Raw genomic sequence first — 16,476 nt, 5'->3', positions numbered from 1 at the left:
CACTAAAGTAAAACACTTGTAACAATTCAGAGGTTTTTTATACTTTCCAAAAATTTTCAAGGAAAAGTTACCGTTCATGTTCCTTTCTCACCAGCAAACAAGGCAATGAATCTGTCTAGGGCTGTCCAGCAAGGGGATTGTAGAGTCATTTCATAAGCTTACACTGCCATAGAGAGCATGTCATTAATGGAGAAAGTACATTTTTATGGCTTTTCTGAATTTAAGGCTTGCAGGCAATGTCCAATGATGCCTGTGCAGCCAGTAGCCTTCCCATCCCCAATAAGTGGGGGATTCATAAAAGAAAGACACTGCCACTTATTCCTGCTTCTTCAAACGACTGTGTTTGAGGTGAGGTTTCAACTGAGTTAACCTTTAACTGTCATAAGGAAGAGAACACTGCAAAAGACCCTATAGATGGATTATAGTTCCTAAATGACCCATGACACAGGAGTTGGGTATCCTGGAGGAAGCAATGTCAGGGAGTCAAGGCTTAAAGGGAAAGCAAAGATGTAGTAAAACAGTGAGGTGAAGACTCAAGAAAATAGAATTTCAATGAAACTAAGGTCAAGATGATATCTGTCTCACTGTATTGTGTAGGTTGCAGAAGGAGAATTCATCTCACCTGCCTGTAGACGTTTCGAACATAGGACTTCACAGCTGAACTACTTAGTCAGATACCTTTTATATGTGGAGAGATGCAGGCACCCCTGGGGAATTTGTCTCATCCTACAGTAGATACTTAAACTAGGCCTGAGAAATCATGTCCTGAAAATGCCTATTTTTTCTTCTCTGACAAAGCATCTACACTTAGACATGACAAAACCCACTGAAGCTTTTAAACCTCAGAGCACAGATAGGTGAGAGCTCTGTCCAGGAGACAGTCTAGGCAAGCAAGCTGCAGCACCTCTGATGAAACACCTGCTATTGGGATTTTGCAGTGCACTGTTGAGAGATTTCACTTTGACTCAGAAATAAACTGTGGACACACCAAGGATTACTGCCACATAAGTCAATGGTCTACAGTTCCCAAAGACTTTGTTGAATTCTCTTCCTTTAGACATTAAAGACAGGTAGGGTGGTAACACATGGGATGAGACCATCCTGAAACATCTGAGGTATCACCAAGCATACCCCTTCTACACAAGTGAGAGAAATAAGCCTTTACTGGCATTGCTAATTTCTTTCTAATATGACCTGAAATGGCCCATAGACATGATTGGATGAGATGGATCCAATACCAAGTTTCAGTGAAAATCTCACTGAAGTAAACAACTTCAACAAGCAGCAGACAAGAGAGCTCAGTATTTGAGGATTTATAGGGATAAATATATGATAGAGACAATTTGAAACAAACAAACAAACAAACAAACAAACAACAGCAAACCTGCAGTCTGAGTCCTTTATTATGAGAGTCTGCTTCTTATGATATATACATTTTCTTCTAGATAAAATGTAAAGAGTGACATCATGTGTATTTCCACTGACCATCATGTGAATGTGTACAAAGCTAAGAAAAAGAAAATTGAGTTTATCAAAATGAGGCTGAACTGTGTAGTTACTCCAGTGGACAATTTCTGGTTTGTTCATTTTGTAGAACTGGCTGCAAAACAGATAGCTGTACTTCTAGTAATCCCCATAGCCAGTCTGCCAAAATAAGGTTTATATCAATATATGAGTTTTACAGCATTTGCCATTAGAAACACACCAAAATTCATTAAAAACTCAATAAACATAGTCAGCAAATTCATGACTGGGAACTACAGAAACTATTTAATCAATAGCCGAGTATCTTAAAATCGGCCCAATTTAAAGCTCTAACATTTTATAGATTAAGTTACAGCAGGAGAGAACAACTACTTTTAGATCCCAGGTATCAAAGCAGACAGAATTTTAATATCATTTCCTGGTCAGAATGACCAGGGCCATGAATTCATAAATCCAAGAATGTGGTTTAACCCACTACAATTGTACTAAAATCCTTATTTCAGTTTTAGATTTAGTTAAATCCAAGCATTTTCAGGGTGACACAGTGAGAATAGAAGAAGATATGGATAGAACTCACAAAGTGACCTCCATTCCATTATCTTTGTGTTAGTGAGGCAAATAAAATTCAAATACTAGATGTAGCAAACACAGCAAAAGGAATTCCTGTTTCAGCTTCTTGGTGAGGCCTGATGAAATGTGAAAGAAAGATGAAGATAATTTGGGATGGACCACACAGGAAAGTCACTAGCAATGTGAAAAGAGAAAATTAAAGCTTGTTTAAAAACATGCTATATGTCAACAGAAGGCTGTCTTATTAAGAATAAACATACTAGCTTTGCCTTTTCACATAAATAAAGGAAAATCTGATTTTAGGGGTGTTTCCTCAGGTATAGGCTTAGGGACCTTTAAAATCAGTTATACATATACTAATTGACTTAAATGACAAAATGAGGGGCAATGGGAACAGAGTGAAACACAGGAGGTTCCATCTGAACATAAAGAGAAACTTCTTTACTTTGAGCTTGACAAAACACTGGAACAGGCTGCCCAGAGAGATTGTGGAGTCTCCTTCTCTGGAGACATTAAAAACCCACCTGGACACCTTCCTGTGCGATCTGCTCTAGGTGAACCTGCTTAAGCAGGTGGGTTGTACTAGATGATCTCCAGAGGTCCCTTCCAAACTTCCATTCTGCGGTTCTGTGTGATTCTGTAATAGGACTAACAATACTGAAATTGCACAGAGAAACAAAATTGATTTTTCTGAAATCTCACTTTTCTACTCATGTTTTGGTGGATTAGCAGTAACATAATTCTTTAAAATCACAAACATTATCTATACTTACTATGTTTGAGGCTTAAAATGGATGCTGCATTTCAGTCTGCCTCTGTCTCTTCAAAGCAGAAGAAACAAGTCAGCTTCTTTGATGAATAAACTCAGGGGAGTATGTCAATAATATCTGACCTGATTTGGGGCCATGTCAGTAGCAATAATGAAGTACAAAATAGTTAGCTTGTTTACATTCTTACTATATACCCTCTGAATGACAACTGTTATTAGGAATTAATAATTTCCCTTTTTCCATGGAGACAGACTATTGAAAAACTTTTTAGTCACTTAAACTTTCGTCACCTAAATTTTATTCAGCACACTGTATTTCTGTTTAACAACAAATAGTCAATTAAACTGCAACCTTGGATTTCTTTTTCAGTGTATAAATGGATAATATTATTTCAAATATAAAGATGTTATAAGATTTTGAAAGAATTACATTAACTAGACTTCTATACTTTCATATTTACTAGTATAATTCTCGTCAAAATTACTTTGGAATAATCATTAAGTGGATGGAAATCTTCCATATATACTGAAGAACAGTGTTGATACAGTTCTGTGTCTTGAACAGCAACTCAAGAGGCCTAAGAATTTCAGATATTTGGGTTAATTATTTAAATACCGATAATTACAATTTTTCAGAAAGACAGTAAGCTGTTTTGCACATAAGCGAACCCTTTTGGAGCTGCATTTGTTTGCGATTGTTTAGCAACAGGAACAGGAAAGTCACTCTTCCTTCTTCAAGGAAGGTACATGGTTAGTGTACTAAAAGCACATCAAAGAGGCATATGCATTCTCCAGCATACTGTGGAGAAAGAGCTTTAAAACAGCCTGCTCACGCCTTGCAGTATCACACGCCTCTGGTGCTTCCACCTCAGTCTGTTTTGCACAGAGAAAGGGAGGAAATTAGGAGTTAAAACCACAACCCTGAACAGTTCTTAGTTCACTTCTTAATATTTCAAATGTCTTGAGACAGAGAGTGACTTAGTTGGTTGCTCAAAAAAAAAAAAAAAAAAAAAAAAATCTGTATCGCAGCTTAAGGGAGCAATTTCAGTGAAAAGTGGCAGGATCAGTCATCTCAGGCATAAAATTATAAATCCTGCTGCCACCAGTGCTGCTAACTGCCCTTCAGCTGTCAATATGATTTGCTTACGTAAGAAGTCAAGTGTCTCCAGGTCACTAACACTACCAGATCAGTAATTGCACTATTCACAATACTCTTCACTGCTGCTGCATATGAATGTAGAAGTCTGTGCACAATGTCTGAACTCATTACAGTTCTTAATTGCTTGTTTACCCCTCTATCATCTTCTGTCTTCCCTTCTGCATTGCTTGAAAAGTTTTTTTCCAAAAATGGAAGCATGTGGGTACTTCCAATGTTATTTTTTGCTGTGTTGAAACACAAGGAAAATGCCGACAGCAAACTTGGAAAGTCCTTTCCTTTAGGGCCTTAAGTACAGAGACAACTTTGTGGCTTTCTAAAAATTTTAGTTGATGAAGGATTAATTCCATAGATTATCAGATCCAGAGATGATCAATCTCAGATCAAGGATCAAGTATCAAGTTTGACATTTTAGCATTAACATTCTCCTGGGTTAAGAACACTTTCAAAGTGTTTCAGACACAATGCTAATTATCTATGTTACTTATGATAATTATTCTGAATTTAGAATTTGGTTGCCAAAGGCATGTCACTTGTTTTCTTTCTTTTTATCCCTTGTACAGATTTTGCTAAGACATGTTTGAGATAGAGATTATTATAGATGTCCCCTGGTCACTTAAAATTATGTTGCTCTTCCACAAGCCATGGGAAAATAATCTTTCTGAGTAATAAATTTTAAAAGGCAATACATTTTTCAGGAAACTTTTCCTAGCAGATGGCAAACAATTATGTCTTTGATATGGACTTGAAATAATTGCTATTTACTGCTAGACTGTATTTCACATTTGTAGAAAGAAGCAGAGATCTGCTGCAGAGCGATTGCAAAATTAGATGCCTTTTATACAGAGTTTGCAGTCTGGTTAAAATGCCATTTTCTTTTTCAGTATGATTTGTCTGCTTTGTTCCTCAAATTTAAAAATTAGAAATGTCTCTAAGGTGGGTTAATATTGTATTTAGCAAAATTTTGTGTATACGGCACCAAAATTTACCTGTGGGAAGAATGAAATCATTATCCCCAATGTGAACATATTTTTTTTTTCCTCCAACTGCCATGAATAAAATGAGTTATCTGTCAACCTGCATGACTATTACTTGCCCATGAATCTACTAAGATGACTGACTGGGCTTTGAAGCTGAAGTCAAGTTTGCTGAGATGTTTTTGCTTTTAGTATTTGCAACCTGTTCTCTATACTTGGACATGTTTGCAAATGTGAACTCTATAATGATGAAGTTTTCAACCATACATAACAGGACTAAAAGTAAATTAAAAACTCATCTATGTTTATTGCGTAAACTGCAAAAATGACAATTACTTGTTCAATAAACTGCATTAATAAATTGTTCAATCAAGTGCATTGCAATTAATTGTTCAAAAATTGCATAAATTTTCCAGCTGATACAATGACTTTTTCTCCAATTTTCTTGATCTGCAATTCCAGAAACATTTTACTCCAATATTGCAAAGTTTTCAGTCTTAAAAAATAAACATCAGGCACATTGCTAAGGATCTCAGAAAAGAGCCTCAAACTGAACATTTTTCTTGGGCACAAACCTTCTAAAATGAAGTCTTTGAGCCTCAGAGACCACGCTGAACAATATGAAAACCAGGAGATGGCTTTATATCACTTAATTTCCTTCTGGAACTAGGGTTTACCTAACAGTAAGCAGAGACTGGTGAAAGAAGGCACCAGGTTCAATTCCCTTGGGTTGTCTGCAGTTCTCAAAAGCACATTTGGAGAGCTGGGATTTTGTACTGGTTTCATCAGAATGGACTTAAATTTCTTTGTTGTGCCTTGCATGAGGCTGCGCTTTGGATTTGTGGTGAGGGAGGTACTGATGGCAGGAGCAAGTTTCAGGTGTTGATAAACAATGCCTGCACAGCATTGGGACATTTTCTGATTCTTCTACTGTCCTGCTGGCAGGTGGGCTGGGGGGCATGGGAGGTTGAAGGCAAAGCACCTCGATGTGTTTCTTGTAGTGACCCAAGTGCAGGACCCAGCACTTGGCCTTGTTAAACCTCATGCAATTGGCCTTGGCCCATTAATCCAGCCAGGCTGGGTCCTTCTGTATGGCCTTCCTACCCTCAAGCAGATCAACACTCCCACCCAACTTGGCATTGTCTGCAAACTTACTGAGAGTGCACTCGACCCCTCGTCCAGGTTATTAATAAAGATATTAAAGGCAACTGTCCCCAATACTGAGCCCTAGGGAACACCACTCATGACCAGCCACCAACTGGATTTAACTCCATGAACCAGAACTCTTTGGGCCTGTCCATCCAGCCAGTGTTTTACCCAGAAAAGAGTACACCCATCCAAGCCATGAGCATCCTGTTTCTGCAGGAGAATGCTGTGGGATACTAGTAACAGTGAGGTGTTTCCATTTTATTTTGGTAACTTATTCTATAAATTATATAATAGTAGTCAAAGCTACAATTTAGCCACTGACAGAGCATCACTTGCTACACTGTATTTAAGTAGCCATTACAGTATAAACTGTCCTATGAACGTATTGCTTCTTTGTTGAGCATGCACATGCATTTGACCTATACAAAGTGTATATTAATTGAATTATATTAATTAAAATGCAGCCAGACTGATTCTTACATGCCACCTTGTGGAAAATCAACGAAATTTTCTTACCCAGCAGCTGCTGCTACAAATTCTGAACTCGCAAAGAACTGCTGCAAGTTACTGAAATAACTATTAGAAAGGATAAAATATTGCTGCAACAAGATACAGCTGCTGATAATACATTTGTATACCATCTATTAGCTACAGCAAATAATTGCATGCAAAAATAGTACATTCTTCTGTGGATATCAAGAGGATGGGACCAGACTCTTTTCAGTGGTGTCCAATGATAGGATGAGGGGCAATGGGCACAGACTGAAGCATAAGAGGTGAATATGAGGAGAAACTACTTTACTTTGAGGGTGCCAGAGCACTGGAACAGGATGCCCAGAGAGGTTGTGGAGTTTCATTCTCTGAAGACATTCAAAACCCATCTGGACACACTCCTGTGTGATCTGCTCTGGGTGAACCTGCTTTAGCAGGTGGATTGGACTAGATGATCTCCAGAGGTCCCTTCCAACCCCAAACATTCTGTGATTCTGTGATTTTCTTAAAATAATACTCCAGCAGGACTATTAGGCTTTCTTCTTTGCTCAGGTTAATGCATGAAAATGGGAATAGAGCTATTTAATATAATTCATTAATTTTAAAGGATCGATGGGATAACACTAACATTAAAGAAAGTTTAGCAAAAATGCAGGAAAGATTATTCTCCACTTTTCAAAGAGGTTTTGATCAGAGATATTAGAACTTCGTATTTCAAAAACTGTTTAAAATATTGCTTGCTGCAATATTGGTGGTGTTGTTTGTCATGTGGCTAATCACAAGCACCCTTGATAACCTCCCAGAAAAGAGTTAAGAAGATAGTAGCTAAGATAACAAAATGGGCACCTTGAAGGTCCTTGGAAAGACAATAAAGCAAATGATGTAGAGCATCACAGCACTGACTCAGGCTGAAACTGGAAAATAAGGTGCTAGCTGTCAACTAGGATATCCAGCAAGTTCTTGTATTACACACCAGATGCCTTCAAAGAAATTAATGGAATAGTTCTGTGATACATCTGAAGAATTTACCCATCCAAACAGTGTTTAATCCTGTCTATTTTTCCAACTACCTTCTAAACTAAAACTGTATTATTTCTCCAACCCTGTAAGTTTCTTTTTTTCCTAATTATACATATTGAAAAGACTTTGTATGTGCTTTATGTACCGAGTACCCAGAAGACAAATTATGGTAAATTATGGGTAATTTTTATTTCTCCACAAAAATCACATAAATACAGAGTGAAACATATCTGATGTGCATGTAATTTCACACACTTCTTAGTATGCTCAGAAGAAAGATTTTAATTTCCCTATGACCCCTTCAGTTGCTTCGGAGGGGGTAGTTATGTGGGGCTTTTACTTGTATTTTTCATAACAGTACATTGCCAAAAATATTCCAGTCTCCCAAGGGCTCTAATGAAAGGCTATGTGTAAGTTAATGGATTATATTGAAAATACAGCATGTTCAAATGTGAAAGAAGGGGATGTGGTTTCTCTCTTTCAATTTCTTCACGTCTTTTATTCTCTCTGAATGAAATGGCTCACTAATGCATTTAGAGCTCCCTCCTGTTGAAAACAGCTGGGGCTCTAGCTGTGAAACAGCCTCCTCAACAGAACAGTTGCCATTCTCTCACCTCCTACACCTACCACCCTTTCCTTCCCAGAGACACTACATCAATCACCCAGTTGGTTGCACACAGAAGCCTAAAAGAATTTGGGGCCCTTTTCTGGCCTAATTGGCTAGATAAATAATAATCTACAGCGTCCCCAAAAGTCTGAAAATGCAGAAGAACTAATCTTCCTCTCTTCAGTTTTCTTGTGTTTCTTAACACAGATGCAGGAAAAAACCAAACCTCCTGCAAGTCAGGAGGATTTCTGATGAAACTGAGGAGGGAAGAGGCAGCATTTAAATGCCAGCAAAATACAGAGAAAGACACAGAAACCCTTTTCTGGATGACTAACATACTAGTCCATATGCATATAGCCTGTCTAGGTCATCTGCTGGACATATTGCAGGGGGAAATAATTTCTTCCAAAGCAGCTAAACGATACTTCATCATTTCCATGCAAGATGTTTTCAGTAGGCTCAGCCCCAATGCTCCTGAGGGGTCTTTCTTGAGGAAGAAGATGAAGATATAAACCACAGAGAGTACATATTCTTAAAAGACTATTTAAGAAATTTGGAAATCCTTTCTCAAGATTTTATCCTGACTACACCTTGAGATGGACAGTAAGATTTGTCTGGAGAAAAGCAGAAGGATTAACATTTGCAAAATATTTGCAATGTTCATACATACCAATGATTGAAGTAATAACCGTAGTATAAAACAATTTTAACGCATCTTCATTCGTATGACCATGAGATAAAATTATTCTTTTCTAAGTGAATTGGAGGCTTCAACCTAATAATTTCAAGTATAATGTACCTATTTATTTCTCATTTTCTGTGGCTGTGTCCAGGATTTACAGGATTTACTTGTGAAAACAAAAACTAAATTCCCATAAACACCCACTCTAAACTTCTCCCCAGGAAACTCTTTAAACAAATTGACAAATACTGTATTTGTCTTCCCAAACTCAGTTTAAACTGTTTATCACTAAAATGCTTCTCAGTGAGGCAGTCACCTTCTTCATTAATTTAAACTTCTCAGAGAACCACCTAATGAAGATACTGCCTGTGACCCACACATATTCCCTTCTAAATGCAAGCTTTTTCAAAGGACTATTAAGTCCTGGGGACGTGTGGTCAGATCTGGAAAAGAGCAAAACTATTTCAACAGAAAGCATCTAAAATGTAATGCTATCCAGACATTGACCTCCTTCCTAAGATCTGTCAGATTATTTGCCCTGAAGTATTCTCTCATTTCAAAATCACAGAGCTGGGAGAGCCACACTGTAGTGTAAAAGGATATGTTTTGTTATAAAAGGCATCGCGGGTTTGTGAATAATGACATGTCAGAACAGTTTCAACAAATCCCCCAACAATCCTCAAATTTGGGAGGCAGTAATTTTCAAAAGACTGGAAGAAGTACCTTTATGAGGCTCAGGAAAGCAAATCTTGGACAAATCTGAAATGGTAGATAACATTCAGCTTTCCTATCTTCTTCCCACAATTTCTTCCAAAGAAATAAAATGTATTTGAAAAGTTTGAAACTTAAGTATCTGTATATAGGATAGATATTGAACTGACCACTAAAAATAGCTTACTAAAACATACTCTACTTGCACATGCTTTAGCTGCTGAGTAATTAGCTGCTATTTAAAATCCCATTATCACATTTAACAGCAGCAGGAAAGCTGGACATTAAATCAATTAAGTAAAGATACTGTCTGTGATTTCATACAGGACTGTAAAAAAAAAAAAAAAATTGGTTATTATTAAAACGAGGGAAAAAAAAATCAGCAGATGAAATTATTTTCAAGACCTAGCCATGGGAAGAGTGCTGTACTCTCCCATGACATTCAGTAACTTAGTTTGGCGTGCTAAGATGACTTATATATGTTTGTGCGCTTTCTAATTATGATCTGTAGTACTACAGGGAACCTAACAGGATTCTTCAATATGCGAAGCTGTTATAGAGAGATCTGCTGAAATCACAGACATCATTTGAGCATTTAGGCTACTATATATACCATAATCTTAGAGTTATGGTTGATCATTTCCCTGCTCTTTTTTTTTCTTAATTATTTTTTTTTTTAGTAAAATGTTATGTTCTTCAAGAAAATCAAACCAAACCAAGCTTCTCTTAGAAAATGACTATATTTATGTGCAATCTTTATTGCACTATAAACAGCAATTTTATTACAATCATTCTGAGTGTCATTATTTTTACTCTTAAAACTAGCTACCTCACAAGTTTTCACTTTCAACTCTAGTGTCTGTTAGATAAGCAATATGCTCCACAGGATATATTCTGAGAGGCTGTCTTCCCAGGTTCTAGCAACACAGCAAGATTAACAGGCAAGGGATGAAATCTGCTGTCCCTTGAAATATGATTTTGGATGTATTCTCTCAGTTGTTAATAGGTTTTCCCACCCTACCTTCAGCAGTATGTTTTGTTAGATGACATTTTAACAAAATACTTTTCGTTGTGTTGTTTTGCTGATTCATACTGATTCAGCTCTTCACAAACTTTCTCGCTATGGTCTAGCTTTTTGAAACAAGTGATTTAAATCTTCTGTCACAGAAACAGTCTCTTAAGTAATCAAAACTCCCTGCTCCTTTGATCCAGTCTGATGTTTCTCCCCTAAAAATCATGGTTGCTAAGATATATCTGTCTGAAACACACACACACACACACTCAGGCTGTTCTCCCTTAGACTGTATTCTGTACCACATTAGTTCCCAGGAAGCCAGACAGAATCTGAATAATTCATTTTGCTGCACAAGCAATTTTATTTTCTTCCTTATTCACTCTAATTCCCAAGTCTTTTATTCCCTTCTGCCACACAGCTGTAATTCCAGTCTGCTTAATATGTTCTATGACATTTTGGTGTTATATACAACATCGTGAATTTATCACAATGAATTTTACATTTTAAAATGATCTGGTAGATTTTCTTGATTTTTATAAAAGGTTGTCTATGGCTCAGTGATAAATATTGTGATATTCATATAGAAAATACTCCTATTACTAGCATAGTTCATCGCTTGTGTTATTAACACCAGTGGCAAAAACAGGCTCTGTGGGTCTCTCTATTGCCATTTCTTCATGATGATTCATTCACTTTCAATAAAACAAAACTATTCCACTCATGCTTGAAAGTTTTTGCCCTATGCAAACTTCTTCAAAGAGTTCAGTTCACTTGATCAAAGGCTTTCTCTGAAATAAAAGAAACACCTCTTGGTTCTTTTGAACAGAGAGATTTTAATTCTCTCAGTTGGACTTTATGTGGGATAAATCTAGTGGATTACGTCAGAGAGAACTGGACTACATTAATTCTTGACAGAGACAATGATATGAACTGGATAAAACCTTGGAGACATTTAAAAATGAAGACGAGGTACTTGAATTTCAAGCTGGAAAAGCACAAGATTTTTATATAAATTTGAGGTATGTTATTTTGACTAGACTGAAAAACAAACAAACAAACAAACACAACAACAACAAAAAACCCCTAACAACAACAACCAAAAAAAAGCAGATAAGCAAGTAAAGAAAATATTTTTGTCATAGGACACAATTTGAAAATGGAGTTCCAGTGGCAAAATCATAAAGTGAATGCTCATGCTTATTCCTACTAGGAATGTGACTTTTAATGTGAAATAATTTATGAAACTGAAATACCTCAGAGAAAGCAGCTGTAACACAAATAACAGTTACATTGCATTGCAGAGACACTGTGTTTACATATGCTCTGCACAATGTAACAAAACTATAGTTTGTGTTATAATTAATCATTCAGTTCATATTCAGCCTGATTTGACAATACTTGTGAACCTCAGGAAACAAAGAGATGACAGCAGCGTGAAACCTTGCAACCAGTATAACATGTTCTAGCAAAAAGTTCGACTTTCAACATTCAAAAATAATTACCAAAATATGGATTATGTATTGTCCAGCACAACTAGTTTCAAAATGGAGCATCTTACATGTAACTTCAGGTGTGTGGTATCACCCAATTGAATAAGGTCATTTAAATTTCATTGTGGTAATAAACTACCTTTGTTCTCAGCTCCTAGCCCTGTTAATTGCTATTCAGAGGATGAATAAACAACATTTCTAATTTGAATGACCTCTGAATTTTCTTCATTTTTGTTTAAACAAATATTTCAACAGGAATGCAGGATTTAAAGGCATTTAAATTAACTAACATGCATTTATATTCAGTCACAACAATACATATAAACAAATAAATGTGCTGCTGCAGGTTTGAAAGAAATCATAGTCCCATTATGCAAATAACTTGGAAAAAATAAGCCACTACAAAAAAAATGAGGCTTTTCATTTAGCAAAACAAATTCAGTATTGCTAGTAGGAAGGAAGAAATTAAAATCGAGCAAGCAGTCTCTGCAATTTGCAAATGTGGAGATTTCTTTTTTTTTTTTTTTTAAAAAAAAAAAAAGCTCTACAGAGAACTATGTACCACTCAGCCTAGTTTTCCTTGAAACTATCTATGCTTAAAGCATCTAGGTTAAAATAATGCAATGGGACAAAAGCTGGGAAGGTCTTTTCTGACTTTTAATACATTAGAACAGAGCCTGGAGGCCCTCATCAGAACTAATTAGCTGGACAACTGCAACTTTAAAAGGTTCAATGAGGGACACAACACCCGAGCTCTCCTTTTCTCTTTGCATCACAGAACCCCACTCAAGAGAAGGGCAGCTGATATTTATTTGCATGCTTTCTATGTCAAACTGGACTAAGAAGTTGAATTAAAAGGTGTTTCAAATTTCTCTGCTATTAAAAATCAAATAATAATTAAAAAAAAAAATTGCCATACAAAACTAGCACTGTCAGGATTACCAGTCTCAGACTTTCGGAACAAATCTAAGTCTCAGCTCAGAGTAATTTTCTGATTCATAATGAGCAGCTATGGTGTTGGTGTCAATTTTATTCCTTAGATGGCTTTGCTTAGAATGACTGCAGATATAAAATAATAAATGAATTTTAGTAAAACTAAGCCCTTCCTGTGGATTTGTTACACTCCACTGCCATAACTCAGTTTCTGTCCTTCACCTTCATTCCATATTAGTATTCCCCAGCTCAGGGAAATACCACAAAAAAGATTATTGAATTTTGTAGTACTAAAATGTCAAATATTGTTCTCTGTTTTGACATTTTCCTGATCAATATGTTGTCACTGAAAAAAAGACACAGCTATTCAACTTCTGTGTGCAAAGAAAGAACAGAAGCTGTTACTGGATTTCTGAAAGGCCAAGCAGTGAGATGTGAAAGAAGCAGACCACAATTTTGGGGAGCCTTAGGGAGATCAAATGGGACCGACAAGGTAGAGGTGCCACGTATTTGTAAACGAAGCAAAAAAACAAGTTTAAGGAAAATGTTTTTATCATCTAAGGACTTCTAGAGATACTCAAAATGTTCTTCTCTTTTACATTTCCAGATGCATTGAAAGAGGAGGCAGGTCTGATCATATCACTGTAATGACTAAGCTTTGATGCTGTTTCTTGCTTCTTACCTGGATTGCAAATACCCAAATTTCCAAAACCCTGGGACACAGGCAAAACCAACTGCCTATTATCTGCAGTTTGTACAAGATGGAGATATTTGACAATTCAATGAAATATGTAAAGGCTGTTACAATCCATAATCCAAACATGCTCTTGGGTTTCTTTGCTGCTAGCATGACCAGGTCAAAGTCACAGCTAGAGAACATGCCTTTCCCATCTCTGTTCAGCCTCACTCTGCTGGTGCAACAGAATGGAATTTGCATCTCTGGTGCTTCCAGTTGTGCTACCATTACAGCATCTAGTTTCTCCATGAAGACCACTTTGTCACTCCTGACAGAATTGAATGAGGCTGCTGATTTTCAGACACGCAGCATTAGAGCATTTTGCATATGCACCTTTCCATCTCTCATTGTAAATCAGAAGTTTAAGTTTGAACTTGAGAGTTAGGTTCTTAGCTACTTTAGGTGTCAACAGTAAAATAAACCATGTGTGTGGCTCCAACAACCTGATGTCCCATTCCTTTGCAGTTACAGAAATATCGCATTCTTGCCAAGGTCAATGAGTCCTTGGGAAAGCAGCCAGTGAAACGGGGCCCCAGAGAGGGAGAGACTTTTCCATCTCCATCTACAGAATAAAAAGGTAGCAGCAGAGCTCCTTTGTTATATGTTAACCACTGTAGATTATGACATAAAGCCTGATTACGCTTTAAAAATACTCAGTGCTGTGGGGTTTTGATTATTTTCTTAATGACTAATTGCACTGTTTCATTTTCCACGTCTATACGAAGTTCCGGTTGAGCCTTTTCCATTTCTATAACAGATACAGGGCATTATGCATGATAAGTCCGTTTTGTTCTAATTTTATTTAGCTAAGATACTGTTTTCCATGAAGAAATTTTAAATAAAGCAAAATACACAGCGTTCAAACAGAATTCTGCCAAAAGATTATTATGCTAACTGATTTAAGTGGTCTGAGTGTTTAAACATGTACTGGTTAAATGATCCTTAGCACTGGCAAGTTAGGGAAAATTGGTTTTGGAAATGGGCTAGAGGAATGAACTAGGCCTAGACACAAATCTGTGTTTTCTGTCTTCACTCTTATTTGTTCTCCATTTCTAGTAGAGTAGGACATGATTCTTCACACAGAATTTCCTTCTTCAGCTTCATACAGATGTTCTGCTCCTTTGACTACTGGCAAAGCTGCTAAATCAAAACCTGTGAACAAACTTCATATCACAAGGTACCTATTTTAATTACTTTTCCACATGCTGAGAATATCTGTAGGATGATTAATATAATTTGGTTTCATATAAAATCAAGTTAATGAGAAATAATATCTTTCTCAGGCTTTCCAGCTAGAGAATCTAATCCTTACTATTAAAAAGAACAAAAAGCTTTTACTTCAGAGTAGGATAACTAAACTGAATAAAAACTACAGCAGTTCTACATAGATAGATAGATAGATAGAGAGACAGACAGACAGACAGACAGACAGACAGATGGCAGAATCCACTTGCACATTAAGAAACTTACAAATCCTAAATAAAACTGAAGTATGTTGTTTCATATAGATATTTAATTTTGTATTGTAAAGGACAAGAAAAGTTGAGAAATTGACTCCTCTCACACTCTTCCAGATTATTAAGATGGTTTTAGTTTTTAAATGCAGGTATCTTATACTCAGTTCTCTGGATTTAGAAATATAACAGTGAAGACTCAGGTTCTTAATGTTTAGCATCTGGGCAAGGACTTTTCAATTTTCAATTTCTGTTCTTTTTCAGTGCTCTTCAGCTAGAGAGAAGGGCTATTTTACTGGAACAACCATATTTACTTCATTGTTATGCCATGCAATATCAAAAATACCCAGGGAAGAATCATACATGCAGAATATGACTGGGAAGACAGAAACTGCAAAGGTAACATAAGAAGCCATAATTAAGGTGTGATAAGTAATAATAGAAAATCATTACCAAAAATAATTGGAACGCTTTTCAACCTACAACACATGCAAGTAGGTTATGACAAACTCTCTTTTACTTATTTTTTAGAAGACAATTTGATGTAGCATGCAAGGACAATTTGACAAGACTCAGCACTTTCTATGCAAAAATCAGTCTGCACTGTTAGATTGCATTGCTGAGCCACCAAACACAGAAATCAGACACAGATACCTCCATGAAGCGTCCCTCAACAGTGAGTAACAAGAAACAGACATTTTAAAGATGTAAGTTTTCTTAAGGTAAACATTTCAAATAGTGCAAATGATTCTTAATTAAATAAGAGAGAGAGTTGTCTTTTTTCTACTGGCCATAATGGGAGTCTGGTCAACCAGAGTGGGATTCAGCCCGATGTTATCACCAGCTAAATCTAGGTGGTTATGCTCTGCAGAGATTCAGAGGGTATGCCAGGAGCCTAAGGAGTGATTCAGGACATTAAACACTAGATTCAGGATTCAGATGTGCAATGCTGGCAGTTAGGGCTGATTTAGCTGCTGTTAGGTATCCTGGGTATCACACTGAGAAGCAATATGGGTACAAATCTCTCTAGAGTGTGTCATATTTGCCAGCCCCATGTAGTTGGCTCAGATCAACAAACAGCATTTCAAATGGCACTAACAAAACTATTTTTAGGAAACTGAATCCTGTCTTATCCAAATGTCACTGCCCTCAATTATCTTATTACACGAACAAAGGACAGTGTAGCAAAACCTGGTCCTTCAGTACTTTTCATATCTTTTTTACTGTGAG

Source organism: Nesoenas mayeri (assembly GCF_963082525.1).
Source record: "Nesoenas mayeri genome assembly, chromosome: 1".
Lineage (NCBI taxonomy): Eukaryota > Metazoa > Chordata > Aves > Columbiformes > Columbidae > Nesoenas > Nesoenas mayeri.
The sequence above is the reverse complement of the archived record's forward strand: the minus strand, read 5'-3'. Positions refer to the sequence as shown.